The 20,510-nt window shown below is 35.7% G+C and overlaps 1 protein-coding gene across 1 annotated transcript in view; it reads left to right on the top strand.

Annotated features, from left to right (window-relative positions):
- Positions 1–2,109: 2,109 nt before the first annotated feature.
- The window catches only part of LRRTM4 (leucine rich repeat transmembrane neuronal 4), a 1,027,999-nt gene continuing 1,009,598 nt past the window's right edge, over positions 2,110–20,510 (top strand). The window contains 1 exon segment of the mRNA XM_053447877.1: positions 2,110–2,185. The gene's annotated coding sequence lies outside the window, so the exon portion shown is untranslated.

Consider the following 20,510-nt stretch of genomic DNA (forward strand, 5'->3'; position numbering starts at 1 on the left):
TACAAAAGCATTTTAGACTAAAACCCAAGACATAACACCAATGTATTTACAAAAAGAGAGAGTCTACTTCCATTCCTTCTTAAAGGCCTACTCACTAATAATATTCAAGATAATCCTTCCATTTTAACTTGCTACATTTTTAATGTTCCACAGTTTTTCTCTACCATATAATATTTCTAGGTGAATATTGGATTTGTTGAATTGGGTCCAGGCATATATTGAGCAAACCAATATTCAGTACTTTTAATTCTATCTCATTTTCCTCTCTGCTCTTGCATAGTAAGGCTAATTGTCACAAAATCTTCAAACAACCCCCTAGAGGAGTGTGAAACTTGTTAAGGTGGTTTCAGGTTTTATTTCACTGAGTTGTTTTCCCTCACCCATAGGGTTCCCAACCAGACTGGAGGTTTGAGAAGAATTTTTGCTTTTTCCCACCATCAAGTGTTGCTAGTATTTGCCTCTAGGAACTGGCGATATTAGCAAACCTGGGTAGGATTAAGAAGGGAAGACTCTGGTTCATTTACTGTCTGAGCATATGAGAGGATTTGGTAGGAATTACCTCCATTTTGGTCTCACCTGCATCTTCTTCTTGAACCCCTTTACTTTTACATGAAGCTCAGCAGAACAGTCCACTATTTTCAGTCATGGAGTGGAATGCTCGCATTTGCATTGGACACAATATAATCATCTATTAACAATACTAGCATCTTGGACTCTGTGCTACAAATATTTTCCTCAGTTTTTTCATTACTTCATACTTATTTGGTGTATTTTTGGTATACCCTAATATATGTTTAAAATCAGAAGTCAATATAATGAACTTTTATGCATGCAACATCTTCTCCATGTTCAGACTGTAATCCACTGTAGTCCAACCCAAATGTTAACCATAGAAGGAGTTAATGGATTCTGATGTATTCATTCAATAGATATCATTCAGTCCTGAGCATATGCAGATTATGTTATATTCCAGAATGGATGAATCTCACAGGTGTAATGTTGAGCAAAAACAACAGACACAGAAGAATAAATGCCTGTATATAATGTATGAAAACAGGTAAAAATTAATATATTATAATAAAAACTAGTCATCTTGGGGGTAAAAATGTCTAGGAGAGGGTACCAGTATTTTCTATTTCTCAGTCTGTGTGGTGGTTACATAGTGTCTTATTTGTAAAAAATTATTGAGCTGTATAAACGTGTGATTATTCAACTTTTACATACACTGTGCTTTAATTAAAATACTTTGTCAAAAAATGTAGGAAAATAGGGGACTGCAATAGTTAGACTGATATCCAGATCCTTGCCAATGTATATTTGTATTTGATTGGGAAATTGGCAGTAAGATTGGAATAGATATTTCTCCTCTTCACTGTGTGCTTCATGGAGACAAAGCTGGATATATATATTTTTTTTCAGAGACTAAGCATGTTTCTCCTATTTTGGCTTCATCATCTTATATTTACTAAAGTTTCTATTAGATACATTTTGCTTAAGAATTCAGGTGATTCATCAGTCTCACTTTTGTTATTTTACTGGGAAATTCACAATATAATCATAATTTGTCTACTTTTCACACCCTTTTTGCCATCACCAGAGTATCTTCTCATTTCTCCAGATTACTGTAAGAGAGGCTTAACTGGGTCTCCTCATCAATCCCCATCAACCTAACAACCCCATCAACCCCAACTCTCCCCATCAACCCCAATCTTCCCCTAATCTTTCCTTCTCTTCTCAAGTCAGCAGTAGAGTGATTCTGAGAAAATATCATTTTAATCTGATTTTTTTCATTACAGACCTCTAATAATACCACACTTTAATATTTTAAAAGTCCTTGTAATCTTCCTGACCTCATAGCCTACTCTTTTCTCAAACACTCCTTTCAACCACAGCAACCTTCTGGCTATGCCCACAAGTACAGCTCTTTCTGCTTGGGTGCTGTCCTCATGTACACTCTTGGTCAGCTTTCTCACTGCTTTCATATTTTTATTCAAATTTGAACCCTCACCCTTATTCCAAAACTCATGTTCCCTTTTCTTGATTTGTCTCCTAAGTGTTTATAACTGTGTAGAATATACTATTTATATAACATCTGTTTCACTTACTACGGGCAGAGATGTCTACCCTCCCACGCCAATTTGTTCATTGCTATTTCCAGAACTTAACAAAATGCCTGCCTGCTAAGGTAGGTCTTCAATAAATGTTTGTTGAAATAATGAATAAAATATGTTATTTTCAATTTTGAAACCCTTGGTTTCTTTTTAGATATGTAGGTAAGTGTAACGTTAATGAAGAGATCATTCTTGTTTATACTGATATGAAACGCAAATCCTGGTTTTCATGTTCTGCTGTGTGGAAATCATAAAGTGATAGATCCAAATTATTTATTTATTTATTTAAAAGATTTTATTTATTTATTTGACAGACAGAGATCACAAGTAGGCAGAGAGGCAGGCAGAGAGAGAGAGGAAGGGAAGCAGGCTCCCTGCCGAGGAGAGAGCCCGATGAGGGGCTCAATCCCAGGACCCTGGGATCATGACCTGAGCCGAAGGCAGAGGCTTTAACCCACTGAGCCACCCAGGTGCCCCAATAGATCTAAATAATTTAAAACAAGTTCACTATACCCTTGAATAAATTTCTTCTGATAAAATGAGAAACATATATAGTAAATGTTACCATAGAATATGGTATTTAGGCACTGGTTATAAAAATGATTTATTCATGCACATACATAAAAAGAGATAGGAGAAAGAGTTTTAGGAAAAATTCATTTAAAAATAGTTCCTAGCATCAAACGGGGATACTCACTCATAATCTTGACCATGGTTAAGGAAGTATTCTGTGCTCCACACACATAATCACATGACCAAATCTTAGTCTTTCTTCATTCAAGAGCATTTTTTCCCTACCACACCCCTACTGCAGTGAAAATATTTTGTTAAAATAAGCAAAGCATTAGCAATACTGGTGAAGCAAGAAAATGAAGTAATACTGTGTTTCTCTAAAGAACTCTCAGTTGTGAAAATGCTGTGAAAATAAATGTTGGCTTGTATATTAAAAGCTTTTAATGAATCTGAAATGAGAAAATGGGTAAAATGGGGAAGAGTAAATTTATTTAAAAAAAGGAATCATGAATTGAAATGTAGATGGAGTATGTACAGACTTAATTAACTTTTATTTCTTAATTGTGGAAAGCAAGAAGTTATTATTTTTAGTATTCTACCTGGAATCAAATATATAGTGGTATATCCTATGTGCTTTATCTCACTAATTCATTAGCCATTTATGGGGGAGGGTGAGGGAAGATAAGGTTCAAAATTTTTCATTCTTCTTCACAATTTCTGTTTCAATAACTGTTGCCTTTCCACTCTTGGAAGAATTTAGAGACCATGCAGGCAGTATAAATGGATACTTGGACATATTTTGGTTGTATGTATATTTCCTTGAAATGTTACTGTTTTGCTATTTCTATAATCTTATTATTTCTGTTGATCAAGTGGTGTGGGAAATTGACAATAATTCAGTAAAAGTGTAATGTGACATATGTCCTCATGAGGATTATACTTCAAATATGTGAAAACCTTAAAAAATAGAAAATTAATAACTGTCAAGGTATATTTCCACTGTAGTTAAACTGTACACACCAGCTATAGATGCTGTCTCCATCCTTTGCCTTTTTGGATAGGGCCTCTTCAACAGAGACAAGACTAGAAGGCAGAATCAATGTGGCAACTTCCATACATATTAGGGAACTAATATACAAATAGACAAAACCCAACTCCTGAATGCCAGAAGAAGAATACAAAGCATCATCACCCAGGAAAAGCTGCCCTACTTGCCATGCTGTGTCCTTATAAAACAGACAAGTGCCAGGGCACCTGGGTAGCTCAGTCTGTGGAGCATCCCACTCAGGTCATGATCACAGTGTGCTAGAGTGAGATGGAGCCCTACATCAGGCTCCATCCTAGGCAAGGAGTCTGCTTGGGATTCTCTCCCTCTGTTCCTATCCCCATGCATGCTGTCTCTTTCTAAAATAAATAAATACATAAATTCTTTAAAAAAAAAAAAAAGGAGATAAATGTCTTGCCCAGATGTTCTCAGGGCATTCCCCCCAGCCCTTTTCTGAGATATTTTAGGTATTTTATTATGCATCTTCCAAATTCTATCCCAGGATTTCCCTACAATTTAAAAGTTTTAAAATTGTCTAAATAGTGCTCTCCTTTACCTGATTATCATATCGTGGTCATCAGTAATCTCTGGGCTGAGAAAAGGTCTTACTGATATTTAAATTTAAATAGAATATTTTTTATTTCTGCATATATCTATAAAACTCTGTGTTTATTACTCAATATATTAAACTCCTTTGTATCAGTGGTTGTCCTCATGATCAATGTACAGCCAAGAATTTGTACAGTCTACACAAAGTCATATTTCTCTCCATGAAGCCCATGTATTATAGTTTGCGCCTATAAGATATATCCCTGACACTGTGTTCTATTTTAACAGTCTTCCATTTGCATTCGAAAAGGAATTAATAAAATACGCTTTAATTAGTTATCAGGCATTAAATAACTGGTGATAGCATTTGACTTTTCTATAAGCTTGCAAATGTAAAATCTAATATAGTGATAAAATCATAGTGGCTTGAGATAAAATCATAGTTTTATAAAGTAGATATTTAAATTTATACTCACCTAAAAGTAATTTTCTCCTATATTAATTCACTAAAGTATTATAGAAAAGCATTCTTGGAATCAGAAATGATCTCCCACATACCACTAGTGAAGGATAATAAACAACTTTGCATAAACAGAGAATTTCTATGAAAAAAAATGTCATTTCAAAATAAAGACTTTAAACATGATATAAAACCTTTTTATCATTTAATAAGTATTGTTTAATTTTATTATTTAATCTCTCTCAAGTATTGCAACAAAAGTTAATGCACTTTTATTATTTTGCCATGACAATTATTTTTGTTCATTGCAACTGTAAAGTTCTATAGTAGCTTATCAACACCTACCTTCTTCTTTTAGGAAAATGTACTTGTGTGATTCTTCAGTGTAATTACTGTGGTTCATAAAAACTGTGTTATTATGTTGGCTTAGTATAATATGCTTTTTACATAAAAATAACTTATAGTTATTCTCTCCTCTGTTGGTAATTATAACCCAAGTCCATTGCAGTAATAAACTTGAGCTGAGTACTTGATGGACCACTTTATTTTATTCTAACTACCCTTTTTCTATTACGACTATTTATTATGTCTTCATAAATGTGATGCACAGCAATAGTAAAATGCAAGACACTGACACATCATACTCTCTTCCCGAGGTGTGCTTTTTTCTTAGGCAAATTCTTCAAGTTATTTATTTGGAACATTGGAAAGTATTCCAAAGCCATATTCTCCCAGGTGTTTTCACCATGAAAAAGAGCTATATGAACACTCACTTTTGAAAACACCAACATTCCCCATGAGACATAGCATTGTTACCTATGGTGGCCTCACCCATAACGTCACTGAAATGAAGCATTAAAAAAAAAAAAAAAAGGAGGATTGAACACAAAGAAAACATTGAATAGGTAGAAACATGCCTAGTCATGTCTGTGACAGAGGTTGCAGAAAGCTGGAAAATAATCCAATAAAGCTTCTTTTCTATACAGACTATATAAAAGATGAAATATGTACAGTATACTTTTATAGTATATCTCATATATACCCTAGTCTTTCCATTTCAAAAATTATCGTTTTGTTGATTTTTTGGTACTTTTTATGATTGTAGAGAATATGAACATTTATCTGCAGAGATAAACCATTTCTTGAAATTGAGTTTGCACAAAACATATCAGTAAACGATTATAAAAGGGATGTGCTAATCTCTTTGCCATGACCTTAAGTCATACTTCACCCTTATAAAAAGCACACAACAATGCTTTTCAACTCAATCATGTGGTATCTCCAGTTTATAAGCTGATTGTGTGACAACTTAGTGGAAGAAATTCTAGATCCAGAGCTATTATTATCCAGATATTTTGCTTATTGTGATCCAAACTAATTTGATTTAAACCCATTGTAATTTTTCTCTTGTCAATAAAAACCGCCTATTAAATGTTTAAAAATATTTATATTATCTTTTCTCCTTTGCCTTTAAATTTTCTATTCCATGTCTGAATGATTTGTTGACTATGAGTGTGTGTTATGTTATGCTAGCAACATAGGTCCTATGTTTTCTGGAGCCCTGTAATTCTAGGAGATGTTGCTTTACTTAACTTGGAAAGACAAAAAAAAAAAAAAAAGAAGAAGAAGAAGGAGGAGGAGGAGGAGGGAAGGGAGAGAGGAAGGAAGAAAGGAAGGGGAAAGAAGAAAGAAAGAATAAAAAGAAAGAAAGAACAAAAAGAAATAAGAACCAGAAAAACAAGAACAAAATCTAAATTCATTTGTGTAAATTAGTTCAGCTGGATCTGTGATCTACCTGTTGACATTCATAACAATATTGGCCTTTATTTCAATATTCTTAGTGGTGAAACACAGTCTTTAAGCTGAGCTTCCTATCTATCTATCTATCTATTTATCTATCTAGATCTATATGTCCATATCTATCTATCACCGACCACCGTCTCCCTACTCCCCAAACCCCCAGCAAACCTGTTTGTTTTGTGAGACTAAGAGGTTCTTATGGTTTGTCTCCCACCCAGTCCCATATTGTTTCTTTTTTTTTTTCCTTCGCTAGCCCCCAAACCCCCTACCCTGCCTCTCAAACTCCTCATATCAGAGATACCATATGATAATCGTCTTTCTCTGATTGACTTATTTTGCTCAGCATAATACCCTCTAATTTCATCCACATCATCACAAATGGCAAGATTTCATTTCTTTTGATGGCTGCATTGTATTCCATTCTATAGATAGATAGATAGATGATAGATAGATAGATATACATATATATACATATATATATATACATATATATACATATATCTAAATATACATATATAGATAGATAGATATCTAGATATCTATCTATATATATACCACATCATCTTTAAAGATTTTATTTATTTATTTGTTAGAGAGAGAGAGAGCATGAGCACAGGCAGACAGAGTGGCAGGCAGAGGCAGAGGGAGAAGCAGGCTCCCCGCCGAGCAAGGAGCCCGATGTGGGACTCGATCCCAGGACGCTGGGATCATGACCTGAGCCGAAGGCAGCCGCTTAACCAACTGAGCCACCCAGGCGTCCCGATACCACATCATCTTTATCCACTCATCTGTTGATGGACATCTAGGTTATTTCCACAGTTTTGCTATAAACATTCAGGTCCATTGGCCCTTTGCATCACTACATTTGTATCTTTAGGGTAAATACCTAGTAGTGTGATTGCTGGGTCATAGGGTAGCTCTCTATTTTCAACTTTTTGAGGAACCTCCATGCTGTTTTCCAGAGTGGCTGCACCAGCTTGCATTCCCACCAACAGTGTAGGAGGGTTTCCCTTTCTCCTCATCCTTGCCAACATCTGTAGGTTCCTGACTTGTTAATTTTAGCCATTCTGATTGGTGTGAGATGATATCTCATTGTGGTTTTAATTTGTATTTCCCTGATGTTGAGTGATGTTGAGCACTTTTTCATGTGTCTATTAGCCATCTGGATGTCCTCTTTGCAGAAATATCTGTTCATGTCTTCTGCCCATTTCTTGATTGGATTATTTGTTCTTTGGGTGTTGAGTTTCATAAGTTCTTTCTAGATTTTGGATGCTAGACCTTTTCCGGATATGTCATTTGCAAATATCTTTTCCCAATCTGTCAGTTGTCTTTTGGTTTTGTTGACTGTTTCCTTTGCTGTGCAAAAGCTTTTGATCTTGATGATGTCCTAATAGTTCATTTTTGCCCTTGCTTCCCTTGCCTCTGATGATCTTTCTAGGAAGAAGTTGCTGTGGCTGAGATCGAAGAGGTTGCTGCCTGTGTTCTCCTAAAGGATTTTGATGGATTCCTGTCTCACATTGAGGTCTTTAATCCATTTTGAGTCTATTTTTGTGTATGGTGTAAGGATATGGTCCAGTTTCATTCTTCTGAATATGGTTCTCCAATTTTCCCAACACCATTTGTTGAAGAGGCTGTCCTTTTTCCACTGGACATTCTTTCCTCCTTTGTCAAAGCTTAGTTGACCATAGAGTTGAGGGTCCATTTCTGGGCTCTCTATTCAGTTCCATTGATCTATCTGTTTTTGTGCCAGTACTATACTGTCTTGATGATGACAGCTTTGTAATAGAGCTTGAATTCTGGAATTGTGATGCAACCCACTTCAGCTTTCCTTTTCAACATTCCTCTGGCTCTTTGGGGTCTTTTCTGGTTCCATATAAATATTAGGATTATTTGTTCCATTTCTTTGAAAAAAATGGATGGTATTTTGATAGGGATTGCATTAAACATGTAGATTGCTTTAGGTAGCATAAACATCTTCACAGTATTTGTTCTTCCAATCCATGAGCATGGAATGTTTTTCCATTTCTTTGTGTCTCCCTCAATTTCTTTCATGAGTACTTTATAGTTTTCTGAGTACAGATTCTTTGCCTCTTTGGTTAGGTTTATTCCTAGGTATCTTATGGTTTGGGGTACAATTGTAAATGGGATAGACTCCTTAATTTCTCTTTCTTCTCTCTTGCTGTTGGTGTATAGAAATGCAACTGATTTCTGTGCATTGATTTTATATCCTGACACTTTACTGAATTCCTATACAAGTTCTAGCAGTTTTAGAGAGGAGTCTTTTAGGTTTTTCACATAAAGTATCATATCATCTGCAAAGAGTGAGAGTTTGCCTTCTTCTTTGCCAATTCAGATACCTTTTATTTCTTTTTGTTGTCTGATTGCTGAGGCTAGGACTTCTAGGTCTATGTTGAATAGCAGTGGTGATAGTGGATATCCCTGCTGTGTCCCTGACCTTAGAGGAAAAGCTCTGTTTTTCCCCATTGAGAATGATATTCACTGTGGGTTTTTCATAGATGGCTTTGATGATATTTAGGTATGTACTCTCTATCCCTATACTTGGAAGAGTTTTTATCATGAAAGGATGCTGTACATTGTCAAACGCTTTTTCAGCATCTATTGAGAGTATTATATGGTTCTTGTTCTTTCTTTTATTAATGTGTTGTATCACATTGATTGATTTGCAAATGTTGAACCAACCTTGCAGCCCAGGAATAAAGCCCACATGGTCATAGTGAATAATCCTTTTAATGTACTGTTGGATCCTATTGGCTCATATTCTAATGGGAATTTTCACATCCATGTTCATCAAGGATATTGGTCTATAATTCTCCATTTTGATGGGGTCTTTGTCTGGTTATGGGATCAAGGTAATGCTGGCCTCCAAAAATGAGTTTGGAAGTTTTCCTTTCATTTCTATTTCTTGGTACAGTTTCAGGAGAATAGGAATTAATTCTTTAAATGCTTGGTAGAATTCCCCTGGGAAGCCGTCTGGCCCTGGGCTCTTGTTTATTGGGAGATTTTTGATGACTGCTTCAATCTCCTTACTGGTTATGGGTCTGTTCAGGTTTTCTTTGTCTTCCTGGTTCAGTTTTGGTATTTTATATGCCTCTAGGAATGCATCCATTTCTTCCAGATCGTCAGATTTGCTGGCATATAGTTGCTCATAATATGTTCTTATAATTGTTTGTATTTCTTTGGTGTTGGTTGTGATCTCTCCTCTTTCAATCATGAATTTATTCATTTGGGACCTTTCTCTTTTCTTTTTGTTAAGTCTGGCCAGGGGTTTATCAATCTTATTAATTCTTTCAAAGAACCAGCTCCTAGTTTCATGGTTTGTTCTACTGTTCTTTTGGTTTCTATTTCATTGATTTCTGCTCTGATCTTTATGATTTCTCTTGCTGGGTTAGACTTTCTTTGGTGTTCTTTCTCCAGCTCCTTGGGGTGTCAGGTTAGGTTGTGTACTTGAGGTCTTACTGGTTTCTTCAGAAAGGCTTGTATCACTATATACTTTTCTCTCAGGACTGCCTTTGCTGTGTCCCAAAGATTTTGAACACTTGTGCTTTCATTTGCATTTGTTTCCATTAATTTTTTTCAACTCTTCTTTAATTTCCTACTTGACCCATTCAATCTTTAGTAGGATGCTCTGTAGCCTCCATGTATTTGAGTTCTTTCCAACTTTCCTCTTGTGATTGAGTTCTAGCTTCAAAGCATTGTGGTCTGAAAATAGGCAGGGAATGATCCCAATCTTTTGGTATCAGTTGAAAACTGATTAGTGACCCAGGATGTGATATCTTCTGGAGAATGTTCCATGTGCACTACAGAAGAATATGTATTCTGTTGCTTTGGGGTAGAGTGTTCTGGAAATATCTGTGATGTCCATCTGGTCCAGTGTATCCTTTAAAGCCCTTATTTCCTTGTTAATCTTTTGCTTGATCTGTCCATTTCAGTGAGGGAGGTGTTAAAGACCCCTATAATTATTATATTGTTGTCAATATGTTTCTTTGATTTTGTTATTGATTGGTTTATGTAGTTGACTGCTCCCATGTTAGGGGCATAGCTATTTAAAACTGTTAGATCTTTTTGTTGGACAGACCCTTTCAATATGATACAGTGTCCTTCCTCATCTCTCATTATAGTCTTTGGCTTAAAATCTAGTTTTTCTGATAAAAGGATTGCCACCCCAGCTTTCTTTTGATATCCATTAGCATGGTAAATTGTTTTCCACCCCCTCACTGTAAATCTGGAGGTGTCTTTGGGTCTAAAATGAATTTCTTGTAGACAACACGTTGATGGGTTTTGGTTTTTTTTATCCATTCTGATACCTTGTGTTTTTTGATTGGGGCATTTAGCCCATTTACATTCAGGGTAACTATTGAGGAATATGAATTTAGTGCCATTGTATTGCCTTTAAGGTGACTGTTACTGTATATTGTCTCTGTTCCTTTCTGGTCTACTACTTTCAGGCTCTCTCTTTGCCTAGAGGACTCCTTTCAATATTTCCTGTAGGTTTGGTCTGGTGTTTGCAAATTCTTTTAATTTTTGTTTGCCCTGAAAGCTTTTTATCTCTCCTTCTATTTTCAAGGACAGTCTAGCTGGATATAGTATTCTTGGCTGCATATTTTTTCTCATTTAGTGCTCTGAATATATATGCCAGTTCTTTCAGGCCTGCCAGGTCTCTGTGGCTAAGTCTGCTGCTAATTTAATATTTCTACCATTGTATATTACAGACTTCTTCTCCTGAGCTGTTTTCAAGACTTCTCTTTGTCACTAAGACTTTTATGTTTTACTATTAAACGATGGGCTGTGGAGCTATTATTATTGATTTTGAGGGGGATTCTCTCTGTTTCCTGGATTTTGATGCTTGCTCCCTTTGCCTTAGTAGGAAAATTCTCTACTATAATTCGCTCCAGTATACTTTGTGCCCCCTCTCTCTTTCTTCTTCTGGGACCCCAATTATTCTAATATTGTTTTATCTTATAGTATCACTTATTTCTTTAATTCTCCCCTCATGGTCAAGTAGTTGTTGACTCTCTTTTTCTCAGGTTTTTTATTCTCTGTCATTTGGTCTTCTGTATCTCTAATTCTTTCTTTGCCTTATTTATCCTAGAAGTAAGAGCCTTTGTTTTTTTATTGCACCTCATTAATAGCTTTTTTTAAAATTTCAACTTGGTTAGATTTTAGTTCTTTTATTTCTCCAAAAGGGATTTTATCTCTCCAGAAATGGATTCTCTAATATCTTCCATATCTGTTTGAAGCCCAGCTAGCACCTTTATAATTGTCATTCTGAACTCTAGCTCTGACATATTACCAATGTCTATATTACTTAGGTCTATAGCTTTCTTTGTGGTGAGTTTTTCTGCCTTGTCATTTTATCCAGATAAGAATATATGAATGAAACAATAAAATACTAAAAGGGTCACAAAGCCCCCAGAAATATATATGCTAACCAAATCAGAAGAGACCTGAAACTAATACACACACACACACACACACACACACACGTGTGTGTGTGTGTGTGTGTGTTTGTGTGTGTGTGTGTGTATTAAAACTGGTGAATGGAACAGAGCCACCCACTTGATATTGGGTGTATTCTGGTCTCTAAGAAGAAACTAGTTCCCAAAATTTTAAAGAAAGATATACACATATATACAAGAATAAGGGTAAACAGTGAGGGGATGGAATATGACTGGAAAGATGAAAATTGAAAAAAGAGTCTAAAAAAGGAATTTATAATAAGTTGGTTGGAAAAAATGGAGAGAATGTGATTATGCTGGAGACTAGAACAAAGCCATGTGCTAGATTCTGGGTATATTTTGATTAGAAGAAATTGTATCCCAAAATTTTAAGTAGAAAAAACCTATATGCATATATGCATATGCATAAAACCTATATGCATACCTAAAATAAGGTTAAATACAATGAAGGTATAAAATATGACTATAGCAATGAAAATTTAGAAAGATTTTCTTTTAAAAAGGTATTGTTAAGTTAATATAGTTAAAAAACATTAAAAGAGGAAAGAGGAAAGGTTAAAAAAAGTAGAATAAGAAAAAAAATAAAATTAAAAAAAGTTAACTTTGCAAGACTATAGGATCATGCAAAAAAAGCCATGAATTCTATGCATTGCTTTCCCTTAGCTCTGGAGTTCCTCAGTTCTTGTTGATATATGAACTTGGTCTTGCTGGATGTTCTTGCTGATCTTCTGGGTGATGGGCCTGTTGCAGTGATTCTCAAATGTCATTGCCTGAGACGGAATTGCACCACCCTTGCCAGGTGCCAGGCTAAGTAATCTGCTTGGGTTTGCTCTCAGGAGCTTCTGTTCCCTGTACACTTTCCATAGAGCTTTGGAGGATGGGAATGAAAATGACGGCCTCCCAATCTCCAGCTATGAGGATCCAAGAGCTTGGGTCTCCACTCCTCAGTGCGCCCTCAGAGAAAAGCAGTCAATCACTCCCGTCTCCGTGGTCTCAGGCTGCACTCCATGCTCACCCAGCCTGTAACTGAGCATTTCTATCTCTGGTGCACAGACCCATTTAGAATCTCTAAACCCAGCAGATTCCTGTTGCATTCTCCTGCGCCGCTCCTCCCAGAAGAGGATGGAGGGGGTCTCTCTGGTTCTGCCACTTGAGGGGCCCCTGCTCAAGAAGAGGCCCGACTGTGACTGGATCACAGTTTAAGGTAATCCCGAGCTGAGATCTCACTCCTTGGCTCCATCTCTATAGCCGGCTTCCCTGCTTCGATACCCAGCAGCTCTGCCACACTCAGACACACGTGGTCTTTCTCTGACCCCGCACGACCTGAGAGCACACTGTCCCTGCAAGGGCTGCATCTCTGCTTAGCCTCTGGAGCAATGTCCCTCAGTGGAGCAGACTTCTAAAAGTTCTGATTTTGTGCTCCACTACTCCACTGCTTGCCAGGAGCTGGACCCTCCCCCTGTGGTCTAACTTCTTGTGGTTTCAGATTCACTTCTCTGCACATCCTACCTTCCAGAAAGTGGTCAACTTTCTGTCCCTAGATTGCTGCTCTTCTTCTCTTATATCTCCTGTTGAGTTTGTAGGTGTTTGGAATGATTTGATAACTATCTAGCTGAACTCCTGGTACCTAATGATATTTCAGTCTGCTACTCCTCCACCATCTTCATTCCAGATCTTTGATGCTTTTGAGAAAACTCTAGGTTGCTGCTTTCTGCTGGGCAGCACAATTTTTATCAGGAATCAAAAATGATGGAAATAACATGGGGCAGGATTGGGAGGCTTCTTTCTCTCCCCCTCAAGTCTTGGATTCATTTCTTTCTTATGCCTTCAAACAGTTGGAATTTTTATTTTCTTGGTATATTTCCTAGTTTTATAGTTGTTCTCAGGAGAAAAAATTGGTCTGGTACAAGTGAAGTCCTTATAGCCAGTAGGAGAAGTCTGTTTCATCTGGTTTTAATTTTGTTATCAAGTCCTGTAAAACTTTGATATCATAAATTTACCTCAGAGCTCTTCTGGAGTCAAGGACCATAGGTCCTAATACATATTTTATTTTCTAAACTCTGACTGTTAAATTTAACTCATATTATTTTAAAGGGAGTTTACAGTTTTCCAGTTACAAGCATTATTTGTCTCATATTTTGTTATTCAGTTATAATTTTATTAGATTTCCATAAAAGGATGACTTACACTATTTCCATTTTTATAAACTATATTAAAGGTTTCTTTGTTGTCTAATATATTGTTAACTATGAAAAATTCTTATGGTATCTGAAATATTTTGACATGTCCATATTTCTTACAAACTGATTCTTGAGGGCAAGTCTTCATCTCGGTAGCTGTAGTGTTTCACAAAGTAAAGCTGCCCAAGAAATCCTGCTCCTTAGACTGCTGAAATAAACACCTCCTATAACTGATTTATTAGAGATATAGCCCCTTTAGAGAAGATAAAACTTTTGTATTGAGATACGTTAATACCTCCAAATAATTAATTTCCCCCTCAGTAGAGACAACATTCTTCTTATTATTATTTTTATAATTTCTTAATCATGTTGCATGAAAAAAATCCGACATACTCTTTTAAAATGATTTTGGTTTTGACCATAATATTGTAAATACTTGCATCTTTTCCATTTTCTTGATTTTGGACATTTCCAATTCTCATCCACATAGTATTCAAGATTTTTTTTTTAATCACAAAGTAGATAGTAAATAGCAAATAAGATTTTTAAAATATGATTTTGTCAGTGGACTCTTAATTCAGAGAAGTCCACATCATATTACTTCTTTCCAAAGAAAGGGTTAAAAATTCTATGTATTAAGGGGCGCCTGGTTGGCTCATTGGGTTAAGCCGCTGCCTTCAGCTCAGGTCATGATCTCAGGGTCCTGGGATCGAGTCCCGCATCAGGCTCTCTGCTCAGCGGGGAGCCTGCTTCCCTCTTTCTCTCTCTGCCTGCCTCTCCATCTACTTGTGATCTCTCTCTGTCAAATAAATAAATAAAAATCTTTATAAAAACAATTCTATGTATTGAAAAGCAAAGAGCCTGATGATAAACAAGAGGGAAATCAGTAGCATTGCTAGTAATATTCCTTATCATCTTTCTATTGATCTGTCTAGCTCTTTGTGTATCTATATACCTATGGACCTTGGCAAGTAAGTGTACACATGAGTGATTTTCACATACAGATTTGCTTATACATACTTACTTAGTTTCCCTGAATGTGTTTTTAATTAGTACAATAAAAATTTTACACTGCTTTCAACATTTCTTAAAACAGAATTGGGGAAGAAGAGTATTGAAAAATTTGTTCTAATACCCATTGTTTCCTTAAGACTTCTGTTTTGCATCTCATACACAATTGGAAATGTTCCCATTTTCATATAAAGTTCAGAATTTGCCCATTGTTTCCTTAAGACTTCTGTTTTGCATCTCATACATAATTGGAAATATTCTCATTTTCATATAAAGTTCAGAATTTTAAAATCTGATTGTCTTTCAACATGATATCAGTAGTGAGCAATCATAAGAATTCCTCATGAGTAGTAGATAATAGTATGAAATGTCAGCTTTTATTATGAACATTTAAGTATTCTTTTTTTTTTTAAAGATTTTTATTCATTTATTTGACAGAAAAAGAGACAGCAAGAGAGGGAACACAAGCAGAGGGAGTGGTAAAGGGAGAAGCAGGCTTCCTGCTGACCTGAGCTGAAGGCAGACGCTTAATGACTGAGCCACCCAGGGACCCCTACATTTGACTATTCTTAAATGACAGCCTTAAAATGAAATTATGCCCTGACCCATAGATTTCAAAAAAGTTATTATAAATTTAACTGTTGCTTCTTATGAATGTACTTTATCAAGAGAGGTATAATTTTTTTTTCTTTCTAATAGTATCAGAGTAAAGTGCTAAAGCAATAGCAACAACAAAAGTACAGATAAAGAATATTCTGCTTTAATATTTAGGTATTTATTTAGCAGCACATAAGTACCTGATATAAAAAGATAATATAAGACAACAAAAATCATACATTGTATGTTGAATAGGCTACCATTATAAAATTAATACTATTAATATAATATTAGTAATTTAATAAATCGTCTGACACACTACTTATTCTTTCTGAAATACTTTAGGTCCCCACTTCCTGAGTTAGGAATAAATACACACCACCCACATCTTAATAGCAAATTTTTTACAACTGAAAGATTCATTCTGTTTGGAAGTTAATTAGCATTAAGCAAGCCCCTACAATAGGGTAACTAATTTCAGAAAGGTATAAAATTTAGCTATCACAGAAATTACAATGTATGTATTTTATTCATTTTAATAATACAATTACTTATGGGGAAATTGTTCAAATGATTTCTAAATGACTCTTTCAATGTCATACAGCTGGCAAATGGTGAATTCTGAACTGTAACTCTAGCTTGTCAACCTTCAAAATGCATGCACTTTCCATTATACTTCACTACTTTCAGGCTTAGATCTAACAAAAAAGTATGATTGATAAATTGGATTGGGAGAACAAAAGATCATGGCCTTGAAAGCCAAGTAAGTGAGACTGTAGAATATTAGACAGGGTGATAGATGGACACTGTGCTTAGAAAATTTTATTCCATAATTTGTTCAAAGGATACATAGAAGCAGGTAGAGACAAAATAAGCCAGAGATATACACATCTTTGACCCTATTCTAGTTAGTTAAGAATAAGCCAATAAGCTTTGGAAAACAATGTCATTGGTCATTACTGAAAAACTAAGAGGGAGAAAATGAAAAACAAGGAAAAAAAGAATTCAGATAAATGGCACCCAGGGATGAAGAGATGGGAAATTTAGATTGATGTAAAATTCCTTTGCTAGCAAAATTAGAAACAATGTGGATATTATTGATAACTAATAAATGTATCTGATAAATTTTGAGGGGTAGGCTATCTTTAATCCTTCATAGATGAATAATATTGTTATTTTACAAAAGCTATGTGTGTGGGTATTAGCATATATTCCATGAATGTTTCCCTATTCTTTAATTTGTGATCATGAGGAAAAAGCGTTGTCTTTGTTAGTGTCTTTACTAATCTATAAAACAAATAGAAATTCATACTTAGTAATATCGTTGTGAAATTTATGTAAGATGCATGTAAATTATGCCTGATGGTGTAGGTACTCAATAAAGAATTTTTGTGGATTATTATTGCACTATTATTATTTTGGCAGTGTATTGCATTATTATTTTCTTTTAAAAGTATATTTAAATATTTGGTTTTATTTTTTAATTTTTTTATTTTTTTAAAGATTTTATTTATTTGAGAGAGAGAGAGTAACAGAGAGAACACAAGCAGGGGGAGAAGCAGAAGGAGAGGGAGAATCAGACTCCCCCTGAGCTGGGAGCTGGATGTAGGGCTCAATCCCAGGTCCTGGAGATCATAACCTGAGCCTAAGGCAGATGCTTAACCATTTAAGCCACTCAGGTGCCCTGGTTTTATTTTTATAACCAGATTCAACGGAGTTATTAAGACTTCCCTTCTTAGTAATTTTTAAGTATATACATCACTTTTTAAAAATTTTCCAACTATAGTTTTTTATAATTATACAACAAAATAAAACTTTTTGAATAAGTGTATAAAGCATTGATTTTTTTTTTTCAAAATCCAACATATATAGGAATATCTTTGCAAATGAAAACAGCATGTTTGGGCAAATGTTCTGAATGTCACTCAAAACAACAGTGTTATATCAAGAAATCTAAAGATCATTTGATTGACTTTTTTCCCCCTTGTAATTATCAAGCATTGCAAAAAAAAATAGCCTTCGTGTTTTGTTTTTTTCAATTGATTTTACTTTGCCCGGGCTGAGTCCTCATGTCAATATTCATATAAAGACCTTCTTTAGTACAAAAAAAGATTTATTTGCTCCATCATTCATTATGTTTTTTTCACTTTTTTTTGAACACTCAAGATCACAAATGATCTTTAACTATTGATTCCTCAACTTCCCCTTCATGTCTGTTATCTTCACTTTTTTCCATTTAAAAAATTAATACAGAAAAGTGTCTTTGAGTTTCTTTTCTATGTGACAACCTTTTTAATTTTTTCATTTGCAGCATTTGAAGTCTTTTACTTCTTCCTATGTTTTAATTTCTTACATATTTTATTTCATGCATATTTACTTCATCTTTTCCTATCATCTATTTCTTTCTCAGATATTATTTCCTTTTGACCTTTGCTACTATTTACAGAAGCTATATATTTTTATATGCTAAAGGATATAAAATGGTTTATCCTGAAGTTTTCATCATATACTTTGAAAGACACTCTTCTCTTTCTTTGTGATTTTCAATGTTTCTGACATGGCCAAGTGTATATATAAAAGAAATAAACAGGTTGAATTGTAATTGGTCCTGTTTACTGTTTATTTCTTATTATTAATATCAAAATGTATCTCAGATCAACCGAGGAAGTACAGGTTAATATGTTGAAATCTAAGTCAAGGTCATAGGTTTCAAGAGCAATCGTTAACAAATACTGCTATCTGGTTTCATTCAGTATCTTACTCTTCCCTGCTATTTTACTCAGATCAAACCAGAAATTATAACATCAATTTTCTTGGCAATGTGAAAAAATACTGTGAAAATTTAAGGGATTGTTATCTTAATTTTTCATCTTTACAATGTTTTGTTCCTTTTACTGTGTCTTGAAGCAAAGATAGCATCTGGATTATTGGAGGAAGTTTCCATAGGAAACAGACTCTGAGACAGATTTTATACATGAGGTAATTATTGAAGGAAAACTTTGAGGAAAAATGTATATGAGACAGTGAGGGAGAACAGGATTGGTTAGAGGAGCTACTGTACTCTGATGCAGTTCTACTGAACAGGGAATCAGTTTGGCTTCTAAATCCCTATATCTACTCTCATAGGTCAGGTGTTCTGGGAAATAGCCTCTGAACTGGAGATTTACTTGCAGGTGGCTTGTTGAAGGGAGCTCTCAGGAAACTATGAAATGGGAGAAGCAGTGTTTTCACAGAGGGAGAGACTGAACCGAGATACATGCCTTACCGAAGCTTCAGTAATTTCTATAAGCAGCTGCAGCTGGGATGGGATTTCAGACTTGTTCTGGACAGGGGTGAGAAGATTGATTCTCTTTTTTTTTTTTTTTAAGATTTTATTTATTTGACAGAGAGAGATCACAAGCGGGCAGAGAGGCAAGCAGAGAGAGAGAGAGAGAGAGAGGAAGAAGCAGGCTCCCTGCAGAGGGGAAAGCCCGATGTGGGACTGGATCCCAGGACCCTGAGATCATGACCTGAGCCGAAGGCAGAGGCTTAGCCACTGAGCCACCCAGGTGCCCCAAGATTGGTTCTCTTAACCTGCATCAACCATTATTGAACATAGGCCTTGTGATACTGTGATTAAATATATATTTTGTCTTTTCCCGATTTCTGACACAGAGCTTCTAAAACTCTTGGAATTTCCTAAGTGATGTGAGAGTGATAAAGGCATTTTAACATTCCTAACAAATCCCTATCAGCCACCCTGAGGTTATGTTAATGCAGTGACTTTTGGAAAGCAGTTAAGAATGAGGCTGGTTGCCAGGGGATCCACCTTACCTTTGGAGGGTTGGAAATTTCAGTCCCGCCTCCTGACCTCTGGGGAGGGGAGAAGGGCTGGAGGTTGATTTGACCACCAGTAGCCAATGTTTTAATGAATCGTGCCCACGTAATGAAGCCTCCATTAAAAACACAAAGGACAAAGGTTTGGAGAACTTCTGGGTTGGAGAGCATGCAGAGATTCTGGGAGTATGGTGAGCTGGAAGAAGGCACTGAAGCTCCATATCCTTTCCCATGTGCTTTGCCCTTTGTATCTCTTCCGTGGTGCTGCTGCTGAGTTATAGCCTTCTACAATAAACTGTCCTCTAGTAAGTAAAATGTTTCTCTGGGTTTTGTAAGTCATATCAGCAAATTAATAGAACCCAAGGTGGAGGTCATTGGACTCTCTGAACTACAGATGGTTAGTCAGCACAAGTAATAACCTTGATTTACAACTGAGGTCTGGAGTTGGGGGACAGTCTTGTGAGATTAAGCACTTAATCTGTGGGATCTGATGTTATCTCCAGGTGGATGGTATCTGTATTGAATTGTAGGACACTCAACTGGTGTCTTAGAATTGTTTAGAGGGTGGGAAAAGGCCCCATACTTTGAAAATTGGTATTAGAACTATTTTAGGCCCCCCTTCGAGACGGCTGGTAACCTTGGATGAGATAGTTCCCTTCAGCCAAGGTCAGTTGATGGAGAGGACCAGTTCTGCACCATTAACAGGCAATATTCCCAGCAGCTTGGGAGAATGAGTATCCTTGTCTTGATGGGGAACCACTATGTCTACTATAAGGATATAAAAACCATCAAAATATGTGTAATAGAAAGGCATATTTTTTACATGTTTACTTATTTATTCTAGGATCTTATATACCTTTTTGCCTTATAACTCCATACTGACTGTATCCACAGATAAATACCACCTAAAACTAAAATATAATTATTTACATACAAGTCTTAGTTTTGTAT

The sequence above is a fragment of the Lutra lutra genome, chromosome 9, assembly GCF_902655055.1.
Source record: "Lutra lutra chromosome 9, mLutLut1.2, whole genome shotgun sequence".
Lineage (NCBI taxonomy): Eukaryota > Metazoa > Chordata > Mammalia > Carnivora > Mustelidae > Lutra > Lutra lutra.